Raw genomic sequence first — 12,562 nt, forward strand, 5'->3', positions numbered from 1 at the left:
TGCAACACCAAGAGTGAGCCCTGATTAAACTATGGACTCTGGGTGATAATGGAGTGTCAGTGTGGGTTCATCAGCTACCATGAATGACCAACACCTACTGGGAGTTGTCACTTAGGGAAGAGCTGTAAAAAACAGTAAAAACAATGAGATTTGGAGTTAAAAAAACTGCGTTCTCCCTTTACTTACATTTCTGAGCCTATTTTCTCATCTATTAAATACAGAAGTGTTATCATGTACATGTCAGTTTTGTTTGAAGATATAATTAAGCAATATAGGTGAAAGTACTCCACAAGATATAAGCTGCTAAGCAAAAGCCAGTCACTGATCTGGGTCCAGATTGGTACTGTGTGCCTCAAACTATCTCTTTATCAGATATTTTCCCTTACAAAGCTAGCTTGTTACATCTCAACATCCCCCTTCAAAAAAAAACATGGGGTGGGAGTGGGGAATGAGGGAGGGAAGAGCTGACAATTTTTCTTCTCTTGTCCCTACATTAGTTAATGTGTGTAATTTTTCATTGAGGTTAGTCCTTAAAAACATACAATCTGGGTGTGGTGGCAATGTAAGATGCCACTGCTCTGAGGGTGGCTGGCAGTGGCACTAGGCCAAATCCATTGTGGGTGTGGAGACATCAAGCAGAATAAAGTATCACTCCACCCTGTTGTCCTGTCACTTAATTAACTGGTGTGCTCTGAAAACAACTCGTAAGAGTCAGTGTAATCTCACCTTAGAGTTGTGATGCAATGGAAAAATGGCAGCCTACTTATGGAGGAAACACAGACTACCCTCTAACTTCTGGGAGGAAAGGCAAGTGGAGAGAACTGGGCTTGGTGATTCCCATGGAAGTTCACCCTTGATTACCAGCCACTTCACCTATATTTGTGAGCTCAGCAAAAGTGTCTGTGTAACCAAAACTGCTTAGCCCTAGGCCTCCTCACTAGAGGGGAAAAATGATTAGTGTCTTAAGGCAAAATATCAGATGCCTTAAGCACATTTCCCCCCCCATTTCTCATGGAATTAAGCAGAGAGCATAGAATAAGAATGAGCTTCTTTGGAAATGGGGTGGGAGGTAAAAACAACAGGGAAAACCCATCAGATAAGGCTCTGACAAGAAAACACACTCAACCCTCTGGAGTGTACAGGCTTGGAGAGTTAAGTACCCAAACAACTTGGTATATAGTTATAAAAACTCACAAACTTGTAATTGTCTTTGAACCTAAATGAGCCTTGGTATATTCTAGCATATTCAGATATCTCCATTTTATCAATAAGGCTTGATGACAGAAAGCCATAGACTTGAAGACCAATAGCTAGGGAGTTGCAAAGCCAGAACTCATTCCACATCCTGACTCCCAGCCCTATGTGTTTTTCCCACACCACAACTTTGCAATCATCGACTCACTGTACACTTGAAACCTGTATAATTTTATTCACCGATATCACCTCAATAAATTGAATTTAAAAAGGAAAACATAAAATTGAGTACTTATTTAATCATCAAAGAAGCTAGATTCTAGGAAAATTGCCCTCTCTGAGCCTCAGTTTTCACATCTGTGAAATGAAGAAGTAGGATTAGTTGATTCTTCATTTTCCCCCCACTTTTATGATGCAGTGTTATGGGAACACAGCATCTACCAGGGAACCTGTCCACTACCTTAAAAATGAAGTGGAGGAGAGTTCCAGCAGCTACAAGGAGCCTTCCCTGTCCACGTGGCTTCCTCCTGTGACCTCCTCTAGCATAAACAGATTGATTTGATAACCCATTTGACACATTATTTTAATGCTTAAATTATGAAGGTTTTTGTTGTTGTTGTTTTCGTAGGTATGTATCTAACAGAATAAAGTCAACATGTTATACATTTCCTTTACCACAATACCTAATAGGATATCTAAAGACAGTGAATACTTGCTGATAAGGGAAACTTTTCATTTTCTGTTCACCCAACATTTAAAAAATAAACACCTTGAATGTGTTTACACTTATGAATGTTCTCTAGACCATGCAGAATAGTTCCTGTCATTAATATTGGTCCCAGACATTATAAAACACTTTCACCTTAATTACTACATTTGATACCTCCAACCACCTTGGACCTTGCAAAGTGTTTGATCTACATTCATATAACACTTTACAAGCAGGCAAATATGGTGAATGAAAAAAATGGCCTTTAATATTAGACATATCAGGTTCTGGGTCGTAGAGCTAACATTATCAGCCATGAAGGCATCAGAAAATTCCTTAAAATTTCTGGGCATTGGTGGAGATTAAACTATTTCATAGAGTTATTATGAGAATTAGTCAGATATTTTAAACTTTCTAGGATTAAGTAGGTACTCAATAAATGATAACTATTATTGGTTTTGTTAAAAATTAAGGTACATAGATTTTGAAGAAAAACATAAAACTCTCTTTGTTCACATATGACATGATATAGACAGCTCAACATAATCAATAATAAAACTCCTGGAACTAATAAGGAATGAAATATGGAATTAAAATTAAAAGCACAGTATTATTTACATTAACACCCACAAAAATGAAATACTTAGGAAATTATAACAAAATATATATATATAACAAAATATATACACAGCCTACATGAGGAAAAGTACAAAGGACTGTTGTGATGAATGAAATCACAGAACTAAATAAATAAAAAGATATACTATGTCCATGGATAGAAAAACTCAATATTATCAAGTTGTGAGTTTTTTCCAAATTGATCTATAGAGTCAATGCAATCCCAATACAAATTCCAGTCAGTTATTTTGTGGATATCAACAAATCTATTCTAAAGTTTGTATGAAGAGGCAAATAACACAGAATAGCCAACATATGATAGAGTAAAACAAAGTTGGAGAAGTGATATTACTTGATATCAAGACTTACAGTAATGAAGATAATGTAGTGCTGGCAAAAAGAAAAGACAAATATATCAATGGAGCAGAAATCCCAGATATAGACCCACATAAAGAGTGTCAAATGATCTTTGACAAAGGAGTAAAGGTAATACAGAGAAGCAAAGAGAGTCTTTTAAATAAATTACAACTGAAAAGGCAGAAGGAAAAAAAAAATTAGCCACTGACTTGACCCACATCATGAAGTCGCAAAGAGTAACAAAATGGATCACAGACCTAAATTTAAAATGCAAACCTATAAAGCCCCAGAAGATAACGCAAGAGAGAAACTAGGTAACTTCTGGTACTGTGATGACTTTTTAGCTATAACACAAAAGGTATGATCCATGGAAGAAATAACTAGTAATCTGGAGTTCATTAAAATGAAAAACTTCTGCTCTTCAAAAAAACACTGTCAAGAGACTGAGAAGATAAAACACAGACTGGGAGAAATATTTGTTAAAGTTATTTGATAAAGAATAAAGACCTCTTAAAAGTCAACAATCAGAAAATAACTTGATTTAAAAAGAATTTAAGGGCAAATACCTTAACAGATATCTCACCAAAGAACATAGACAGATGGCAAATAAGCATACAAAAGAATGCACCACATCATATTTCACCTGGAAAATGCAAATTAAAACAACAATGCTGGTGAGAATGTGGAGCAACAGAAACTCTCATTTATTGCTGGTAGGAATGGAAAATGATACAGTCACTTTGGAAAACAGTTTGGCACTTTCTTACAAAACTAATCTCACCATACAATCCAGCAATATCACTCTTGATATTTACCCAAAGGAGTTGAAAACTTATTTCCACACAAGACCCTGCATATAGATGTTGGTAGCAGCTTTATTCATAACTTCCCAAACCTGGAGGTAACCAAGATGTCCTTCAGTGGGTGAATGAACAAATAAACTGTGGTACACCCAGACAATGAAATATTATTCAGTGTAAAAAGAAATGAGCTGTGGAGTCATAAATAGATATGGAAGAACCTTAAATGCACATTTCTAAATGAAAGAAGCCAATCTGTAAAGGCTAGATACTGTAGGATTCCAATTACATGCCATTCTGAAAAGCAAAATTATGAAGACAGTCAAAAATTCATTGGTTGCCAGGGGGTGGGGGATGACATAAGGGATATGAATTAGAGCACAGAGGGCAGTGAAAATACTTTGTGTAATACCATAATGATGGATACGTGTCATTAACCACTTGTCCAAACTCATAGGAGATACCACACAGAGTGACCTGTGGGGGCGACTTTTCCCACAAGTCCTCCCAGCTGCCATGGATAAAAATAAACACTACCAAGACATGATGTGCTTGGGGAGGAGAGGTGGCCAATCCCTCAAAGGGGAAGGGCCTCGAACCCCTTCCTCCAGGGGCTTTTATTGGGTTGTAATACACAAGAAAACTGGGCAGCAAGGATCAAACAGTAGATAACACTTCAAAGAAATCTGAGGGCTTAGTCTGAGTCAGAATCTGTCAGGAGGTAGTTTGCAGAAACTTTAGGGTTTCCTGCTCAGACCCTTAACATATGAATGAAAGCACCCCTAGCAAAGCAGGTTTCACAGGATTTTTAGGAGTTTTTGTGTTACCAGAGTTTTCCCCTCTACACACTCTAGCAAGGCAAGGAGCTGCACCCCTCCCCATCAGGTATTCAGGCTTAAGTGGATTAGAGCCAGAAAGCGCTTCTCCCAGAGGACAGAAGTCTCCCATGGGGACAGGGGCTATGTCACATAGCTGGGGGGCAAGGGTCTATTGCTTGCTCTTTGTTGCACACCTCACCCTGAGTCCTTCCATGATGGCCTCCCAAGTGATCACGTCTGGCTTAGGTTGCTCCTCGCTGTGAGGAGACTTACCCATCAACAACATTGACCATACTTTGGGGGCAAGGAGGAAACTGAGGCAGCATTGCTATGAGAGACAAGCTTTGTCTCCTGTGGCTTACATTCCAGAGGTCGCTCACTCATCCTTAGCCATGGGGGTTAGAGTTACAATTCCTGAAACCAGGTAGAGTGGTCCACAACAGTGACCCATAATGTAAACTATGGAATTTGAGTCATTGTTATGTAGGTTCACCAACTGTAACAAATATACCGCTCTGGTGGAAGATGTCAATAATGGCAAAGGTTGTGCATGGTATATGGCAGGGAATATATGAGAAAACTTTTTTTTGCTGTGAACCTAAAACTACTCTAAAAATAAAGTCTTAACTTCGAAAGAAATAAAATTCATCTTACCTTGTGATTTCCATCCATAAAAATCTGATGAGTCCTCCCAGCTACAGAATCAAGAAAGTGTTATTCATCTCTGCTTTTCAAAGTCCATGTAATGTGGTTATGGCTTACCTATTGGAATACATGGAAATCTGTGAGTCCTTTGACCTTGATGACATCCTAACTTATAAATGTCTTCTTTTTTTTGTATTTTAAATAATTTTTTTATTTAATTCTTGTTCAAGTACAGCTTTCTGTCTTATAAATGTCTTCTTATTCTCCATTATAGAAAGTGTAAGGATTTTAAAGCCAAAACAAACTGAGTTTGAATTGAGGCTCTGCCACTTCATATCTTGAAGATCTTATGGATTTCGCTTCACCTAGGTCCCTCTACTAGATTTGTGAGTGGCTGACTTCTATACAGTACTCAACTTAAATATTTTTTTCAGACAGATCTTTCTTTACAACCAAATCTAGAGCAGGCCCTCCATCTATTACATCCTTAATTCCAGTCATTTTCATGACATGATGTATTTCATTTTCTTTGTAGAATGATCATTATCATTTGAAATTCTCTTGCTGTTAATCTGTTACTTCTTTACTCTTTCTCTTTCCCATTAGAATATATGCTCCATAAAGCAGAGACCTCATCTGAGAATAAACTCTTGGTTCCTTCTCAGACTTTATTCAATGACAAGTACTTCATAATTAGTTATTATTATTATCATGATCATTGTTATTATTTACTGTCTGACTTGAAAATTTCCACTTCGTTTTTTTGAGCAAAAAGAAGAGTATTCTTTTACACAGATCTTATAAATCATAAGTGTAAGAATTTCCACTTATTTATTTTTATACTTCCATTTAAAAAGTAATAAATGCATTAAATTTGGTGCTGAAGATTTGTATTTTTCTCCAAGTCTTCTAAAAATATCGCATTTCCAGCCTTCCTTTTTATAAGTTACTATGTTTATTTGAATTATCATTGAAATGTGTATCAGTCATTTAACTGACCTTATTCTCATTTAAAGACCCTCAACAACCTAAAGACCTAGGTATGGTATCATTATACCAATTTGCGACTAGGAGCTAACATTTGTGGACTTATTATTTATGCCAGGCACTATCAAAAGTGTTCTAAACTTAACCAATCTCCATAACAACTAACAACACATTTTACATATCAGAAAGCCAATGAGCAGAGAAATTAACCTGTTTAATATTTTACAGACGCTGTTAATGGCAACATTGGGACTCAAACTCGATTCATCAGACCCAGCCCTTTTCTTAATTTGCATGTTATACTGCTTTCACACACAAGGAAATCCTTCTCGAAGAGCTGGAGGAATTTGAGAGTAAGTGGCACAACAGTCTTCGATAAAGGACACACACTTTAAAATCACTATTTTGTTTGTTCCAAAGGGATTTAGTTATCACCAATAGCTAAGGAAATGTTCTATGGCTAACAAAGTTGTCAGAACCTGTTTTCCATCCCCCAGAGCCCTACTTGTCCTTCTCACTGAACTAGTCCACTCCATATACTGCTGAAAGTTTCCCTTTACATGGGACTGATTAAAAATTCAGTGACTATTCTCTCCTCACTGCTTCTACCCATATTTGTCCCAGCGAAGGCAAACAAACAGGATTGGCAGAGAAAGGGAATCTCAGTGAGACATTGCAGTCACAGGGCCACTGGATGATGCACTGCTGACAAGAAGTGACAGCAGGAACAGCTATCTGTGACAAAGCACTAACCATATTCCAGGCACTCTGAGCACTTTGCATGCATTACCTCATCTGGTTCTTCATAACAACCCTGTGAGGTAGCTATCATTATCTCCACTTCCAGGTCAGACTTGAGGTGTTTAAGACTGACTTGCCCAGGGTCACATAGGTAGGCATGAAGCTCAAGGTCACATTGTTAGGAGATCTGAATATGAGTTTTCTTAACACCATGAGCTACTCAAGCACCACACACATGGTGTGGTGCTTTTCACAAGTCCTGTGTTAAGCCGGTTAACCAATGGCTTTTTGAATTGCGATATGAGCAATTTGAGTTAGTAATTCACACAGGAAGAATGCTGCCTCTGAGAAGTAGACATCAGTGAGGGCATCCTGAGAGAGAACACAGGTTCATAAAATTGCTTCCGGCCCAGGTGTGCAATGTCAATGCTCTCACAGGATTACAAACTCAAAACTCATTCCCAGTATTGTTATGGTATCATGACAACTGACACAGGACAGAATTCCTGCATTTTAATTCTTGCAGATCAGTGGAAAGAGTGTCTCACTTATTGTCACAACTCAAAAATCCTTTAGAGTTCATCCAGCCCAACCCTTTCATTGCATAGATTGAGAAACTGAAGTCCTACTGGTATTAAAATGTAAGGTAGCAACTTGGATAAATCTCAAATATATTATGTGGATTAAAAAAAGGCAGACACAAAAGACTATATGGCTACCATGTAAAGTTTTAATACAAATAAATAAATAAAGTGAATGAAGCCTATTAAAAAGAAAAAAAACTATATAACTGTCTCTATTTTAAAATGCATGTCAGAACCTCATCTTTTATTGACTAGCACCCAGAGACTGTGTTGTGGTACATTCAGAGTTATGTTCAGGATGTGAAGGTAGAAACTGCTCTGAGGGGCGGGGAATTTACTCAGAGTCCTGGAACAAAACAAGAGCTAAGTTTGGATTTTATATTTCATGCTATATTGTCTTAGAAATAACTGGCATTATATAAATACATTTCTATAGTACTAATTGTATAAATAGCACCATAGAGAAAGCACAGTAGAAAGAGTACTGACTTTGAAGCCAGAAAATTTGTATTCAGGAACCAACTTTACTATTATTTATGTGATTTACAATATCTGGCACACAGTAGCCATTCAATTTATTTCAAAGGGTGTGTGTGTGAAAGGACGATTGAATAAAATATAATAAATCATTTAACCTTTCTTAACTTAGAAACAATATAAATAAAAACCTTTTGTATATTCTATAACATTAATCTTCAAAATAAGTTCTATTGAAGACTAAGTATTTATAATGATGGAGAAAGCTTTTTAGGGTCAAATGTGGTTTGTCAATCTTGGTTTAAGCAAATTAAACAACCTTACTTCACTGCAGAACCTCTTTCAAGTGCTAATATACATGTGAAATTCCTAGAAAAAAACGAAAATACACGTTTCTAAAATAATTAAACCACTAAATTCTCATTAGATTGGAATATTTCTTAAAATCTCACAAAACAAATTGTATTATAGAGAAGAAGAGTCATATGTTCTTCAAGAATAAGGAAAAATGGTGCTCGCTTCGGCAGCACATATACTAAAAAAAGAATAAGGAAAAATGTCTTAGCCCTGGCTGGTTTAGGTCAGTGGATTGAGCCAAAGGATCGTGGTTCGATTCCCAGTCAGGGCACATGCCTGGGTTGCAGGCCAGTCCCCAGCAGGGGACGCAAGAGAAGCAACCATACATTGGTATTTCTCTCTCTCTCTCCTTTCCTTCCCCTTTGAAGATAAATAAATAAAATCTTTTTTAAAAAGCCACACTGTAAATGACAGTATTTTTAAAAAAAAAAGAAAGAAAAATGTCTTAGTCAATCATACTTCAAATAAAAGTAAATGAAAAGAGATGAGATTTCATTTTTACTACCAAATTTAAACATTATTTATTATATTGATAACTTTAAAAGATGTTATATGCTAAAGTATAAATAGTTAAATATATTGGGGGTTTATTACATGTGAAGAAATGAAACATATAACTGCAAATGATTAAAGGGAGAAAATTAAAATATACTATTATAAGGTTATTACCTAATAAATGGTTGGCATAATATTTAATCATAGATTGCAAAAAAAATTAAAATGTATATTCTAAACATGAGTAAAACAAAAAAAATTTTAAAAGAGGTATAACTAATTGGAAATGTTCAAATTAGAATAGAATAATCCAAAAACAGTAGGGATAGGAGAATAATGGGACAAAAGACAAGAGATAAAAAACAAAATATATAGTAAGATGGTATATCCAAATCCAATATTATTAATATGTACAATAAATGAACCTGGTCTAAATATCCCAATTGAAAAGTAGAGATATTCAGATTGAATAAAAAATGAAAACCCAACTATGTAGTGTCTATAGAAAATTTCACTTTAAATAGAAAAACAGATTAAGTGTAAAAGGATGAGAAAATATGTACAGTACAAGTATCAATAAAAAACAATCCACTGTGGCTATATTAATATCAGGCAAAGTAGATTTCAGAACCAGAAATAAAGAAGGATATCACATTACAAAAAAGAAACTAAATTATGAAGATTACATAGTGTTAAATATTTGTGCACCTAACAATAGAGTATCAAATACATGAACCCAAAATTGATAGAACCTAAAGTGAAATAGACAAATCACAATTAAACTTGAAAATCTAAACAGTTTTTTAGTAATATCTAGAATAAGCAAATAAAAAATCATGATGAATACAAATGACATTAACATTACCACCGCCTTGGCCTAATTAAGCTAGAAAACACTGCTCAGCAAGAGAACAATTCACATTTTCTTTTAAATACACATGGAACATTCACCAAGATGGGTCATATTACTGGCTATGAAACAAATCTCAACAAATTCAAAGGCACTTGAATCATGCAAAGGATTTTTCTCTGACCACAAAAAATGTTAAATTAGTAGTCTCTAAAGGACAGAATTTGATTCCTACCATTGTCTTTCAAGGCACATACCCAACAGTCTCTCAACCAAAAGTCCAGACATGGATCCAGACATGGACTGAGTTTTATTGAAACTGCTTATTCCCAAAGAACTTCACCCCTGGTTGGATTGCTGTGGTCAGGCTCTCATCCTATTCATCTAAACAAAAAAGGAAAAGTAGGGGTTGGACAGTTCTGGTAGAAAATACCACCATCTGGATAGAGGCCTTATGATTATATTATATACTATGTCCAAAATACTATAAAAATATTAAACAAACAAAGTGGCAAGGAAAAAATATAACCAATGATCAAGAGTAGAAACAAACATGCAAAACAAAAGCTAAGAAGCAGATGCAAAAAAGATCCAGATATTGTGATTATCAAGTAATTTAGTTAATTGTGATTAATAAATTCAGCTATGAAAGAAAACATGGGTAGAATAGATGACAGTATGAGAAATTTAACCAAAAAATAGCTTTAAAATTAATCAAATGAAATTTTGGAAGTGAAGAAAGAACATACAAGATTATCAAACTGGTAGATAAAATCAAATGAAGAATTATTAGCCCTGGCTGGTGTGGCTCAGTGGACTGAGTGCTGGCCAGCGAACCGAAATGCAGACAGTTCAAACTCCAGTCAGGGCACATGCCTGTGTTGTGGGCCAAGTCCCCAGCTAGGGGCGTGACAGAGGCAACCAATCAATGTATCTCTGACACATTGATGTTTCTTTTCCTCTCTTTCTCCCTCCCTTCCCCTTTATCTATAAGTAGATAAATAAAATCTCTAAAAAAAGAATTATTAAACTGGAAGACAAGACTATAGGATACTTCTAGAAACTCTGAAAAAACAATACGTAAAAAAACTTGAGAGAATGTCATATTTAATAGTGAAATATGAGTATTTGTCCTTTATGGTCAGAAAGCAAAAAGGAGTATCAGCTATCACCACTTCTATTCATCATTATAAAAATAAGTTCTAGACAAAATTTAAAAGAATTTTACAATGTATGGGAAAGAGTTTGTAAAACCATCTTTTTTCCCCCACAGATGACATGATTGTGTACATAAAGCATTAAATAAAAGATAAAACAAACTATCAATAATCAAGTTAATTTAGCGAGGTTCTTGATTCAAGGTCAATATACAAAAGCCAGTGGAACAGTGCCCTTGGTGGTCCTGGGACCTTTTCTTGCTTCAACAGAGTTTAGACTGAACATACCTGGGGATGCCCCTTCTTTCCACCTACCCTCTGTCCTCATTTCTAGTCACCACCTTCAAAACCACCTCAGCCATCTTCAGTTTACAAGACCAGCCAACACCATTTTTAACCTTAAATCTTCATTCCCAAAAAACCATGAGGTTCCAAATTTGACAGAATTATTCTACTGGGGGGAGGCTGTCATTAACCACCTGGCCAACCTGTATCTGTGGGCTCACTACACTTACCTCTCTCTGGGCTTCTATTTTTATGATGACAATGTGGCTCTGCAGGGTGTGGGCCACTTCTTCCAAGAGTTGGCTGAAAAGAAGTGTGAGGGCTCTTAGCATCTCTTAAAGCTGCAAAACTGGCATAGTGGCCGCATTCTTCTCCAGGATATGGCAAGATGAGATCTTGCCATCTTAGGATCTTCCCAAGATGAGGGGGGTGAAACTCAGGATGCCATGGAAGCAGCCTTGGCCTTGGAGTAAAACCTTAAACAGGCCCTTTTGGATCTGCCTTCCCTGGGTGCCACCCACACAGAGCCTCATCCCTGTGACTTCCTGGAGAACCACTTCCTGGATGAGGAGGTGAAGCTCCTCAAGAACATGGGTGACCACCTGACTAACATCTGTAGGCTGGCCAGCCCCCAAGCTGGGATGGGGGAGTATCTCTTCAAAAGGCTAACCACGAAGCATGACTAAGAAACCTTTGGAGTCCAGAGGCCTTTGAGGGGCCCCTCTGCATTTCCATGTTATCTGGCTCTTGCCTGAGCCTCTCCCTGAAACCCCAGCCTGAAATAACAACCAAATGCATTGGACCAAATGGAAACAATAATGCTTTTTGAGGAAAAAAGCCAGTGGTATTTCTATATAGTTGCAATAACTAGTTGGAAAATAAAATACAATAAAACCAATTATAATATAGTTTATATATAAATGCAAAGTACATAGAATAGCCAGAGCAATATTAAAGAAGAATAAATTTGAAGGATTTAAACTGTAAGATTCTAGGACCTTCTAGACAGCTACAGTAATAAGACAACATTAATTCGGTGCAAGGGTAGAAAAACAGACCAAAAGAAATGAAGAGTAAACTTTAAGAAAAAGAAAAACAACCCAGTTAATAAGTGGGCACAAGACTTGAACAACACTTTTAAAAATATATCCAAGAGGCTAATATGCATATCAAAAGGTAAAAGCATAGCAATTAATTGGATAAATACAAATCAAAATCACAATGAGATATCTCCATACACCTACCAGAAGAGCTAAAATTAAGAGGACTGACATTGTCAAGTATTGGGGAGTGTACTAAAAAACTTGAACTCTTATTCATCCCTAGCAGGAGTATAAATTGGTTCAACCATTTAGAAAACTATTTAGCAACACCTCCTGAAGCCAAATATTTGCCTATCCTATGACACATCCTGAAAACTTCTGGGTATAATGTCAGTAGAAATGCATTATGTCCACTAAAAGATCCATACAAAAATCTAGATTATCA

At 36.3% G+C, this 12,562-nt stretch overlaps 1 protein-coding gene and 1 pseudogene across 1 annotated transcript in view; one reads left to right on the forward strand and one right to left on the reverse strand.

Moving 5' to 3' along the window:
- The window catches only part of SPINK5 (serine peptidase inhibitor Kazal type 5), an 83,228-nt gene extending 78,008 nt beyond the window's left edge, over positions 1–5,220 (reverse strand). The window contains exon 1 of the mRNA XM_037044981.1: positions 5,151–5,220. The gene's annotated coding sequence lies outside the window, so the exon portion shown is untranslated. The remainder of the gene's footprint in view (positions 1–5,150) is intronic.
- Positions 5,221–11,212: 5,992 nt separating this feature from the next.
- LOC118986219 (ferritin light chain-like) lies at positions 11,213–11,818 on the forward strand (annotated as a pseudogene).
- Positions 11,819–12,562: the final 744 nt, after the last annotated feature.

The sequence above is a fragment of the Sturnira hondurensis genome, unplaced genomic scaffold (genome assembly GCF_014824575.4).
Source record: "Sturnira hondurensis isolate 20B ecotype Veracruz unplaced genomic scaffold, ASM1482457v3 Scaffold0004152, whole genome shotgun sequence".
Lineage (NCBI taxonomy): Eukaryota > Metazoa > Chordata > Mammalia > Chiroptera > Phyllostomidae > Sturnira > Sturnira hondurensis.